Here is a 14,518-nt window from a genome sequence, read left to right as displayed (position 1 = left end):
AGCTGATCTACATGATGTTACAGCTGTTATAGCTGATCTACATGATGTTATAGCTGTTATAGCTGATCTACATGATGTTATAGCTGTTATAGCTGATCTACATGATGTTACAGCTGATCTACATGATGTTATAGCTGATCTACATGATGTTATAGCTGTTATAGCTGATCTACATGATGTTATAGCTGATCTACATGATGTTATAGCTGATCTACATGATGTTATAGCTGATCTACATGATGTTATAGCTGATACATGATGTTATAGCTGATCTACATGATGTTATAGCTGATCTACATGATGTTATAGCTGATCTACATGATGTTATAGCTGATCTACATGATGTTATAGCTGATCTACATGATGTTATAGCTGATCTACATGATGTTAGCTGATCTACATGATGTTATAGCTGATCTACATGATGTTATAGCTGATCTACATGGTGTTACAGCTGTTATAGCTGATCTACATGATGATATAGCTGATCTACATGATGTTATAGCTGATCTACATGATGTTATAGCTGATCTACAGATGTTCTAGCTGATGTTATAGCTGTTATAGCTGATCTACATGATGTTATAGCTGATCTACATGATGTTATAGCTGATCTACATGATGTTATAGCTGATCTACATGATGTTACAGCTGATCTACATGATGTTATAGCTGATCTACATGATGTTATAGCTGATCTACATGATGTTATAGCATGATGTTATAGCTGATCTACATGATGTTATAGCTGTTATAGCTGATCTACATGATGTTATAGCTGATCTACATGATGTTACAGCTGATCTACATGATGTTATAGCTGATCTACATGATGTTATAGCTGATCTACATGATGTTATAGCTGTTATAGCTGATCTACATGATGTTATAGCTGATCTACATGATGTTATAGCTGATCTACATGATGTTATAGCTGATCTACATGATGTTATAGCTGATCTACATGATGTTATAGCTGTTATATCTGATCTACATGATGTTATAGCTGATCTACATGATGTTACAGCTGATCTACATGATGTTATAGCTGATCTACATGATGTTATAGCTGATCTACATGATGTTACAGCTGATCTACATGATGTTATAGCTGATCTACATGATTATAGCTGATCTACATGATGTTATAGCTGTTATATTTGATCTACATGATGTTATAGCTGATCTACATGATGTTATAGCTGATCTACATGATGTTAGCTGATCTACATGATGTTATAGCTGATCTACATGATGTTATAGCTGTTATAGCTGATCTACATGATGTTATAGCTGATCTACATGATGTTATAGCTGTTATAGCTGATCTACATGATGTTATAGCTGATCTACATGATGTTATAGCTGATCTACATGATGTTATAGCTGTTATAGCTGATCTACATGATGTTATAGCTGTTATAGCTGATCTACATGATGTTATAGCTGATCTACATGATGTTATAGCTGTTATAGCTGATCTACATGATGTTATAGCTGTTATAGCTGATCTACATGATGTTATAGCTGATCTACATGATGTTATATCTGATCTACATGATGTTATAGCTGATCTACATGATGTTATAGCTGATCTACATGATGTTATAGCTGATCTACATGATGTTACCGCTGATCTGCATGATGTTATAGCTGATCTACATGATGTTACAGCTGATCTACATGATGTTATAGCTGATCTACATGATGTTATAGCTGATCTACATGATGTTATAGCTGTTATATCTGATCTTCATGATGTTATAGCTGTTATAGCTGATCTACATGATGTTATAGCTGATCTACATGATGTTATAGCTGATCTACATGATGTTATAGCTGATCTACATGATGTTACAGCTGATCTACATGATGTTATAGCTGATCTACATGATGTTATAGCTGATCTACATGATGTTATAGCTGTTATAGCTGATCTACATGATGTTATAGCTGATCTACATGATGTTATAGCTGTTATAGCTGATCTACATGATGTTATAGCTGATCTACATGATGTTATAGCTGATCTACATGATGTTATAGCTGATCTACATGATGTTATAGCTGTTATAGCTTATCTACATGATGTTATAGCTGTTATAGCTGATCTACATGATGTTATAGCTGATCTACATGATGTTATAGCTGATCTACATGATGTTATAGCTGTTATATCTGATCTACATGATGTTATAGCTGTTATAGCTGATCTACATGATGTTATAGCTGATCTACATGATGTTATAGCTGATCTACATGATGTTATAGCTGATCTACATGATGTTATAGCTGATCTACATGATGTTATAGCTGTTATAGCTGATCTACATGATGTTACAGCTGTTATAGCTGATCTACATTATGTTATAGCTGTTATAGCTGATCTACATGATGGTATAGCTGTTATAGCTGATCTACATGATGTTATAGCTGATCTACATGATGTTATAGCTGATCCAAATGATGTTATAGCTGTTATAGCTGATCTACATGATGTTATAGCTGATCTACATGATGTTACAGCTGATCTACATGATGTTATAGCTGATCTACATGATGTTATAGCTGATCTACATGATGTTATAGCTGATCTACATGATGTTACAGCTGATCTACATGATGTTACAGCTGATCTACATGATGTTACAGCTGATCTACATGATGTTATAGCTGTTATAGCTGATCTACATGATGTTATGATGTTATAGCTGATCTACATGATGTTATAGCTGATCTATAGCTGATCTACATGTTACAGCTTATAGCTGATCTACATGATGTTATAGCTGATCTACATGATGTTATAGCTGTTACATGATGTTCTAGCTGATGTTATAGCTGTTATAGCTGATCTACATGATGTTATAGCTGATCTACATGAGCTGTTATAGCTGATCTACATGATGTTATAGCTGATTATGATGTTATAGCTGTTATAGCTGATCTACATGATGTTATAGCTGTTATAGCTGATCTACATGATGTTATAGCTGATCTACATGATGTTATAGCTGATCTACATGATGTTATAGCTGATCTACATGGTGTTACAGCTGTTATAGCTGATCTACATGATGTTATAGCTGATCTACATGATGTTACAGCTGATCTACATGATGTTATAGCTGGTCTCCATGATGTTATAGCTGATCTACATGGTGTTACAGCTGTTATAGCTGATCTACATGATGTTATAGCTGATCTACATGATGTTATAGCTGATCTACATGATGTTATAGCTGATCTACATGATGTTATAGCTGATCTACATGATGTTATAGCTGATCTACATGATGTTATAGATGTTATAGCTGATCTACATGATGTTATAGCTGATCTGCATGATGTTATAGCTGATCTACATGATGTTATAGCTGATCTACATGATGTTATAGCTGATCTACATGATGTTATAGCTGTTATATCTGATCTACATGATGTTATAGCTGATCTACATGATGTTACAGCTGATCTACATGATGTTACCGCTGATCTGCATGATGTTATAGCTGATCTACATGATGTTACAGCTGATCTACATAATGTTATAGCTGATCTACATGATGATATAGCTGATCTACATGATGTTATAGCTGTTATATCTGATCTACATGATGTTATAGCTGTTATAGCTGATCTACATGATGTTATAGCTGATCTACATGATGTTATATCTGATCTACATGATGTTACAGCTGATCTACATGATGTTATAGCTGATCTACATGATGTTATAGCTGTTATAGCTGATCTACATGATGTTATAGCTGATCTACATGATGTTATAGCTGTTATAGCTGATCTACATGATGTTATAGCTGATCTACATGATGTTATAGCTGATCTACATGATGTTATAGCTGATCTACATGATGTTATAGCTGATGTTGTTATAGCTGTTATAGCTGATCTACATGATGTTATAGCTGATCTACATGATGTTATAGCTGATCTACATGATGTTATAGCTGTTATATCTGATCTACATGATGTTATAGCTGTTATAGCTGATCTACATGATGTTATAGCTGATCTACATGATGTTATAGCTGATCTACATGATGTTATAGCTGATCTACATGATGTTATAGCTGATCTACATGATGTTACAGCTGATCTACATGATGTTATAGCTGATCTACATGATGTTACCGCTGATCTGCATGATGTTATAGCTGATCTACATGATGTTACAGCTGATCTACATGATGTTATTGCTGTTATAGCTGATCTACATGATGTTATTGCTGTTATAGCTGATCTACATGATGTTATAGCTGTTATAGCTGATCTACATGATGTTATAGCTGTTATAGCTGATCTACATGATGTTATAGCTGATCTACATGATGTTATATCTGATCTACATGATGTTATAGCTGATCGTGATATAGCTGTTACAGCTGATCTACATGATGTTATAGCTGTTATATCTGATCTACATGATGTTATAGCTGATCTACATGATGTTATAGCTGATCTACATGATGTTATAGCTGATCTGCATGATGTTATAGCTGATCTACATGATGTTACAGCTGATCTACATGATGTTACCGCTGATCTGCATGATGTTACAGCTGATCTACATAATGTTATAGCTGATCTACATGATGATATAGCTGATCTACATGATGTTATAGCTGTTATATCTGATCTTCATGATGTTATAGCTGTTATAGCTGATCTACATGATGTTATAGCTGATCTACATGATGTTATATCTGATCTACATGATGTTATAGCTATATAGCTGATACATGATGTTACAGCTGATCTACATGATGTTACAGCTGATCTACATGATGTTATAGCTGATCTACATGATGTTATAGCTGTTATAGCTGATCTACATGATGTTATAGCTGATCTACATGATGTTATAGCTGTTATAGCTGATCTACATGATGTTATAGCTGAGCTACATGATGTTATAGCTGTTATAGCTTATCTACATGATGTTATAGCTGTTATAGCTGATCTACATGATGTTATAGCTGATCTACATGATGTTATAGCTGATCTACATGATGTTATAGCTGTTATATCTGATCTACATGATGTTATAGCTGTTATAGCTGATCTACATGATGTTATAGCTGATCTACATGATGTTATAGCTGATCTACATGATGTTATAGCTGATCTACATGATGTTATAGCTGATCTACATGATGTTATAGCTGTTATAGCTGATCTACATGATGTTACAGCTGTTATAGCTGATCTACATTATGTTATAGCTGTTATAGCTGATCTACATGATGGTATAGCTGTTATAGCTGATCTACATGATGTTATAGCTGATCTACATGATGTTATAGCTGATCTACATGGTGTTACAGCTGTTATAGCTGATCTACATGATGTTATAGCTGATCTACATGATGTTATAGCTGATCTACATGATGTTACAGCTGATCTACATGATGTTACAGCTGATCTACATGATGTTATAGCTGATCTACATGATGTTATAGCTGTTATAGCTGATCTACATGATTTATAGCTGATCTACATGATGTTATAGCTGTTATAGCTGATCTACATGATGTTATAGCTGATCTACATGATGTTATAGCTGTTATAGCTTATCTACATGATGTTATAGCTGTTATAGCTGATCTACATGATGTTATAGCTGATCTACATGATGTTATAGCTGATCTACATGATGTTATAGCTGTTATATCTGATCTACATGATGTTATAGCTGTTATAGCTGATCTACATGATGTTATCTGATCTACATGATGTTATAGCTGATCTACATGATGTTATAGCTGATCTACTGTTATAGCTGATCTACATGATGTTATAGCTGTTATAGCTGATCTACACAGCTGTTATAGCTGATCTACATGATGTTATAGCTGTTATAGCTGATCTACATGATGTTATAGCTGTTATAGCTGATCTACATGATGTTATAGCTGATCTACATGATGTTATAGCTGATCTACATTGGTGTTATAGCTGTTATAGCTGATCTACATGATGTTATAGCTGATCTACATGATGTTATAGCTGATCTACATGATGTTATAGCTGATCTACAAATGATGTTATAGCTGTTATAGCTGATCTACATGATGTTATCACTGATCTACATGATGTTATAGCTGTTACAGCTGATCTACATGATGTTATAGCTGATCTACATGATGTTATCACTGATCTACATGATGTTATTGCATATCTACATGGTGTTATAGCTGATCTACATGATGTTACCGCTGATCTACATGATGTTATAGCTGTTATATCTGATCTACATGATGTTATAGCTGTTATAGCTGATCTACATGATGTTATATCTGATCTACATGATGTTATATCTGATCTACATGATGTTATAGCTGATCTACATGAAGTTATAGCTGATCTACATGATGTTATAGCTGATCTACATGGTGTTATAGCTGATCTACATGATGTTATAGCATATCTACATGATTTATAGCTGATCTACATGATGTTATAGCTGTTACAGCTGATCTACATGATGTTATAGCTGATCTACACAATGTTACAATCTAGTATAGTAAATAAACCAGCTGTGGCCCCTACCTGCTCTTGGGTCAGTCCTCTGTACCTTATCCCTCCATCTCTGGGAGGACGGATGATAGCACAGCCTCCTGAGAACGAGAGGGGAGACACACCGTCAGATAAATGAGAGATGACCAGGACATGAGGAGAGACACACCGTCAGATAAGATAAATGAGAGATGTCCAGGACATGAGGAGAGACACACCGTCAGATAAATGAGAGATGACCAGGACATGAGGAGAGACACACCGTCAGATAAATGAGAGATGTCCAGGACATGAGGAGAGACACACCGTCAGATAAATGAGAGATGACCAGGACATGAGGAGAGACACACCGTCAGATAAATGAGAGATGTCCAGGACATGAGGGGAGACACACCGTCAGATAAATGAGAGATGACCAGGACATGAGGAGAGACACACCGTCAAATAAATGAGAGATGACCAGGACATGAGGAGAGACAGCCAGCCAGCCCTTCATAGTGCACTACATTCTCTTTATAGTGCACTACATTCCCTTTATAGTGCACTACATTCCCTATATAGTGCACTACATTCTCTTTATAGTGCACTACATTCCCTTTATAGTGCACTACATTCCCTTTATAGTGCACTACATTCTCTTTATAGTGCACTACATTCTCTTTATAGTGCACTACATTCCCTTTATAGTGCACTACATTCCCTTTATAGTGCATTACATTCCTTTTATAGTGCACTACATTCCCTTTATAGTGCATTACATTCCCTTTATAGTGCACTACATTCCCTTTATAGTGCACTACATTCTCTTTATAGTGCACTACATTCCCTTTATAGTGCACTACATTCTCTTTATAGTGCACTACATTCCCTTTATAGTGTACTACATTCCCTTTATAGTGCACTACATTCCCTTTATAGTGCACTACATTCCCTTTATAGTGCACTACATTCTCTTTATAGTGCACTACATTCCCTTTATAGTGCACTACATTCCTTTATAGTGCACTACATTCCCTTTATAGTGCACTACATTCCCTTTATAGTGCCTACATTCCCTTTATAGTGCACTACATTCTCTTTATAGTGCACTACATTCCTTTATAGTGTACTACATTTCCTTTATAGTGCACTACATTCCACTTTATAGTGCATTCCCTTTATAGTGCACTACATTCCCTTTATAGTGCACTACATTCCCTTTATAGTGCACTACATTCTCTTTATAGTGCACTACATTCCCTTTATAGTGCACTACATTCCCTTTATAGTGCACTACATTCCCTTTATAGTGCACTACATTCCTTTATAGTGCACTACATTCTCTTTATAGTGCACTACATTCCCTTTATAGTGCACTATATTCCTTTATAGTGCACTACATTCCCTTTATAGTGCACTACATTCTCTTTATAGTGCACTACATTCCCTTTATAGTGCACTACATTCCCTTTATAGTGCCCTACATTCCCTTCATAGTGCACTACATTCTCTTTATAGTGCACTACATTCCCTTTATAGTGTACTACATTTCCTTTATAGTGCACTACATTCCTTTATAGTGCACTACATTCCCTTTATAGTGCACTACATTCCCTTTATAGTGCACTACATTCTCTTTATAGTGCACTACATTCCTTTATAGTGCACTACATTCCTTTATAGTGCACTACATTCCTTTATAGTGCACTACATTCCTTTATAGTGCACTACATTCTTTATCTTTATAGTGCACTACATTCCCTTTATAGTGCACTACATATTCCTTTTATAGTGCACTACATTCCCTTTATAGTGCACTACATTCTCTTTATAGTGCACTACATTCCCTTTATAGTGCACTATATTCCTTTTATAGTGCACTACATTATCTTTATAGTGCACTATATTCCTTTTATAGTGCACTGCATTCCCTTTATAGTGCACTATATTCCTTTTATAGTGCACTACATTATCTTTATAGTGCACTACATTCCCTTTATAGTGCCCTACATTCCCTTCATAGTGCACTACATTCTCTTTATAGTGTACTACATTTCCTTTATAGTGCACTACATTCCCTTTATAGTGCACTACATTCCCTTTATAGTGCACTACATTCCCTTTATAGTGCACTACATTCCCTTTATAGTGCACTACATTCCCTTTATAGTGCACTACATTCTCTTTATAGTGCACTACATTCCCTTTATAGTGCACTACATTCCCTTTATAGTGCACTACATTCCCTTTATAGTGCACTACATTCCCTTTATAGTGCACTACATTCTCTTTATAGTGCACTACATTCCCTTTATAGTGCACTATATTCCTTTTATAGTGCACTACATTCCCTTTATAGTGCACTACATTCTCTTTATAGTGCACTACATTCCCTTTATAGTGCACTACATTCCCTTTATAGTGCCCTACATTCCCTTCATAGTGCACTACATTCTCTTTATAGTGCACTACATTCCCTTTATAGTGTACTACATTTCCTTTATAGTGCACTACATTCCCTTTATAGTGCACTACATTCCCTTTATAGTGCACTACATTCCTTTATAGTGCACTACATTCCTTTATAGTGCACTACATTCCCTTTATAGTGCACTACATTCCCTTTATAGTGCACTACATTCCCTTTATAGTGCACTACATTCCCTTTATAGTGCACTACATTCTCTTTATAGTGCACTACATTCCCTTTATAGTGCACTACATTCCCTTTATAGTGCACTACATTCCCTTTATAGTGCACTACATTCTCTTTATAGTGCACTACATTCCCTTTATAGTGCACTATATTCCTTTTATAGTGCACTACATTATCTTTATAGTGCACTATATTCCTTTTATAGTGCACTGCATTCCCTTTATAGTGCACTATATTCCTTTTATAGTGCACTACATTATCTTTATAGTGCACTACATTCCCTTTATAGTGCACTACATTCTCTTTATAGTGCACTACATTCCCTTTATAGTGCACTACATTCCCTTTATAGTGCACTACATTCCCTTTATAGTGCACTACATTCCCTTTATAGTGCACTACATTCTCTTTATAGTGCACTACATTCCCTTTATAGTGCACTACATTCCTTTATAGTGCACTACATTCCCTTTATAGTGCACTACATTCTCTTTATAGTGCACTACATTCCCTTTATAGTGCACTACATTCTCTTTATAGTGCACTACATTCCCTTTATAGTGCACTACATTCCCTTTATAGTGCCCTTTATAGTGCACTACATCCCTTTATAGTGCACTACATTCTCTTTATAGTGCACTACATTCCCTTTATAGTGTACTACATTTCCTTTATTTACATTCCCTTTATAGTGCACTACATTCCCTTTATAGTGCACTACATTCCCTTTATAGTGCACTACATTCTCTTTATAGTGCACTACATTCCTTTATAGTGCACTACATTCCTTTATAGTGCACTACATTCCCTTTATAGTGCACTACATTCCCTTTATAGTGCACTACATTCTCTTTATAGTGCACTACATTCCCTTTATAGTGCACTATATTCCTTTTATAGTGCACTACATTCCCTTTATAGTGCACTACATTCTCTTTATAGTGCACTACATTCCCTTTATAGTGCACTATTCCATTCCCTTTATAGTGCACTACATTCCTTCATAGTGCACTACATTCTCTTTATAGTGCACTACATTCCCTTTATAGTGCACTACACTTTATACATTTCCTTTATAGTGCACTACATTCCCTTTATAGTGCACTACATTCCCTTTATAGTGCCCTACACTTTACATACATTTTATAGTGCACTACATTCTCTTTATAGTGCACTACATTCCTTTATAGTGCACTACATTCCTTTATAGTGCACTACATTCCCTTTATAGTGCACTACATTCCCTTTATAGTGCACTACATTCCTTTATAGTGCACTACATTCCCTTTATAGTGCACTATATTCCTTTATAGTGCACTACATTCCCTTTATAGTGCACTACATTCCCTTTATAGTGCACTACATTCCCTTTATAGTGCACTACATTCCCTTTATAGTGCACTACATTCTCTTTATAGTGCACTACATTCCTTTATAGTGCACTACATTCCTTTATAGTGCACTACATTCCCTTTATAGTGCACTACATTCTCTTTATAGTGCACTACATTCCCTTTATAGTGCACTACATTCCCTTTATAGTGCCCTACATTCCCTTCATAGTGCACTACATTCTCTTTATAGTGCACTACATTCCCTTTATAGTGTACTACATTTCCTTTATAGTGCACTACATTCCCTTTATAGTGCACTACATTCCCTTTATAGTGCACTACATTCCCTTTATAGTGCACTACATTCTCTTTATAGTGCACTACATTCCCTTTATAGTGCACTACATTCCCTTTATAGTGCACTACATTCCCTTTATAGTGCACTACATTCCCTTTATAGTGCACTACATTCTCTTTATAGTGCACTACATTCCCTTTATAGTGCACTATATTCCTTTTATAGTGCACTACATTCCCTTTATAGTGCACTACATTCTCTTTATAGTGCACTACATTCCCTTTATAGTGCACTATATTCCTTTTATAGTGCACTGCATTCCCTTTATAGTGCACTATATTCCTTTTATAGTGCACTACATTATCTTTATAGTGCACTACATTCCCTTTATAGTGCACTACATTCTCTTTATAGTGCACTACATTCCCTTTATAGTGCACTACATTCCCTTTATAGTGCACTACATTCCTTTTATAGTTCACTATGATAATTGGGACGCACTCCTATATGTCATATCTGATGATGGCCACTAGGTGGAGCGCTATACCTACTGTCTACTTATCAGACATGGACCTCTGTCTTATTATGATTCCTCGCCTCCTTTTCAACCGTTTTGGAGAAGGAGATTAAGATTCTGGTCTTCTTCTCCAATGGGTTTTGAGTGGGAGGTGAGGAGAGAGGATGCGAGGATGCCAGGACCTCGTCTAGGGGAGATAGCACACAGGAGGTATAGCCAGGACCTCGTCTAGGGGAGATAGCACACAGGAGGTATAGCCAGGACCTCGTCTAGGGGAGATAGCACACAGGAGGTATAGCCAGGACCTCGTCTAGGGGAGATAGCACACAGGAGGTATAGCCAGGACCTCGTTTAGGGGAGATAACACACAGGAGGTATAGCCAGGACCTTGTCTAGGGGAGATAGCACACAGGAGGTAGCCAGGACCTCGTCTAGGGGAGATAACACACAGGAAGTAGCCAGGACCTCGTCTAGGGGAGATAGCACACAGGAGGTAGCCAGGACCTCGTTTAGGGGAGATAACACACAGGAGGTATAGCCAGGACCTCGTCTAGGGGAGATAGCACACAGGAGGTAGCCAGGACCTCGTCTAGGGGAGATAACACACAGGAAGTAGCCAGGACCTCGTCTAGGGGAGATAACACACAGGAAGTAGCCAGGACCTCGTCTAGGGGAGATAACACACAGGAGGTATAGCCAGGACCTCGTCTAGGGGAGATAACACACAGGAGGTATAGCCAGGACCTCGTCTAGGGGAGATAACACACAGGAGGTATAGCCAGGACCTCGTCTAGGGGAGATAACACACAGGAGGTATAGCCAGGACCTCGTCTAGGGGAGATAACACACAGGAGTTAGCCAGGACCTCGTCTAGGGGAGATAACACACAGGAGGTAGCGGAGATAACACACAGGAGGTAGCCAGGCTCCTGATGAAGACATCAACAGACCTTTCATGTTGACAGAGGAGTGAACTCTCCCTGCTTATCAGGCTAATCACACACACACACTCACTCACTCACACACACCACACCACTCCCCAACACCTCGCAATACATAAAAAATTAGGCAACCATTTAAATTAGCATAATGGTACTAGCTGATTAACGTCGTAGCCTAGCTTCACACTGTTGCTGTCGAGACCCCCGTAACAGTTATAATTGAATGTCATCTCATTTTAAAGGATGTCACTGCTGCCATCCACGTAGCATAACGTCTCTCTCTCTCTACTGCTGTAGTCGTGTTGTCAGTGTTAGCTGATTAACAGTGTAGCAGACCAACTAGCTATAGGTTTTGTCTAATAGATAACTGCCTGTGTCCTCTCAACAGTCCACATAGGATAGTGTTTCTCACATAGATAGCATTTCTATTTCGGTGGGTATTGTGGGTATTGCGTCTGCTCTGCTGCATTGTACCGCTCTCTCTTCAGAGGAGGCTCCTCAGAGGAGGAAGGGGAGGACCATCCTCCTCAGTGAATTTTATTAAAAAATAAAACTATAGTAAATATAATCACTTCACCAAATTATAGATTAAAACACTGTTTTGCAATGAAGGTATACAGTAGCCTCAACAGCACTCTGTAGGGTAGCACCATGGTATAGCCGGAGGACAGATAGCTTCCGTCCTCCTCTGGGTACATTGATTTTAAATACAAAACACAGGAAGCTCATGGATCTCACCCCATTCCATAGACTTCCACAGTAAATATGACAACTTCTGGAGGACGTCCTCCAACCTATCAGATCTTTTGCAGTATGAACTGAAATGTTGTCCACCCAATCAAAGGATCAGAAAATGAATCTAGTACTGAAAGCATAAGCTACACCTAGCTAGCACTGCAGTTCATACAATGTGGTGAGTAGTTTTTATTTATTTAACTAGGCAAGTCAGTTAAGATTTTTTTTACAATGACAGCCTAGGAACAGTGGGTTAACTGCCTTGTTCAGGGACAGAACGACATATTTTTATCTTGTCAGCTCGGGGGTTTGATCTAGCAACCTTTACGGTTACTGGCACAACGCTCTAACCACCAGGCTACCTGCTGGTTACTGGCACAACGCTCTAACCACTAGGCTACCTGCTGGTTACTAGTCCAACGCTCTAACCACTAGGCTACCTGCTGGTTACTGGCACAACGCTCTAACCACTAGGCTACCTGCTGGTTACTAGTCCAACGCTCTAACCACTATGCTACCTGCTGGTTACTAGTCCAACACTCTAACCACTAGACAACCTGCTGGTTACTAGTCCAACACTCTAACCACTAGGCTACCTGCTGGTTACTGGCACAATGCTCTAACCACTAGGCTACCTGCTGGTTACTGGCACAACGCTCTAACCACTAGGCTACCTGCTGGTTACTAGTCCAACGCTCTAACCACGAGGCTACCTGCTGGTTACTAGTCCAACGCTCTAACCACTAGGCTACCTGCTGGTTACTAGTCCAACGCTCTAACCACTATGCTACCTGCTGGTTACTAGTCCAACGCTCTAACCACTAGGCTACCTGCTGGTTACTAGTCCAACACTCTAACCACTAGACTACCTGCTGGTTACTAGTCCAACGCTCTAACCACTAGGCTACCTGCTGGTTACTAGTCCAACACTCTAACCACTAGACTACCTGCTGGTTACTAGTCCAACACTCTAACCACTAGGCTACCCTGCTGGTTACTAGTCCAACACTCTAACCACTAGACTACCTGCTGGTTACTGGCACAATGCTCTAACCACTAGGCTACCTGCTGGTTACTGGCACAACGCTCTAAACCACTAGGCTACCTGCTGGTTACTGGCACAACGCTCTAACCACTAGGCTACCTGCTGGTTACTAGTCCAACGCTCTAACCACTAGGCTACCTGCTGGTTACTAGTCCAATGCTCTAACCACTAGAATACCTACCGGTTACTAGTCCAACGCTCTAACCACTAGACTACCTGCTGGTTACTGGCACAACGCTCTAACCACTAGACTACCTGCTGGTTACTGGCACAACGCTCTAACCACTAGGCTACCTACTGGTTACTGGCACAACGCTCTAACCACTAGGCTACCTGCTGGTTACTAGTCCAACGCTCTAACCACTAGACTACCTGCTGGTTACTGGCACAACGCTCTAACCACTAGGCTACCTGCTGGTTACTGGCACAACGCTCTAACCACTAGGCTACCTGCTGGTTACTTGCACAACGCTC

At 38.2% G+C, this 14,518-nt stretch overlaps 1 pseudogene; it reads right to left on the bottom strand.

Annotated features, from left to right (window-relative positions):
- LOC115122186 (gamma-aminobutyric acid type B receptor subunit 1-like) overlaps positions 1 to 14,518 on the bottom strand; it is a 505,415-nt pseudogene that overhangs the window by 360,396 nt on the left and 130,501 nt on the right.

Source organism: Oncorhynchus nerka, linkage group LG4 (genome assembly GCF_034236695.1).
Source record: "Oncorhynchus nerka isolate Pitt River linkage group LG4, Oner_Uvic_2.0, whole genome shotgun sequence".
NCBI lineage: Eukaryota > Metazoa > Chordata > Actinopteri > Salmoniformes > Salmonidae > Oncorhynchus > Oncorhynchus nerka.
The sequence above is the reverse complement of the archived record's forward strand: the minus strand, read 5'-3'. Positions and strand labels throughout refer to the sequence as shown.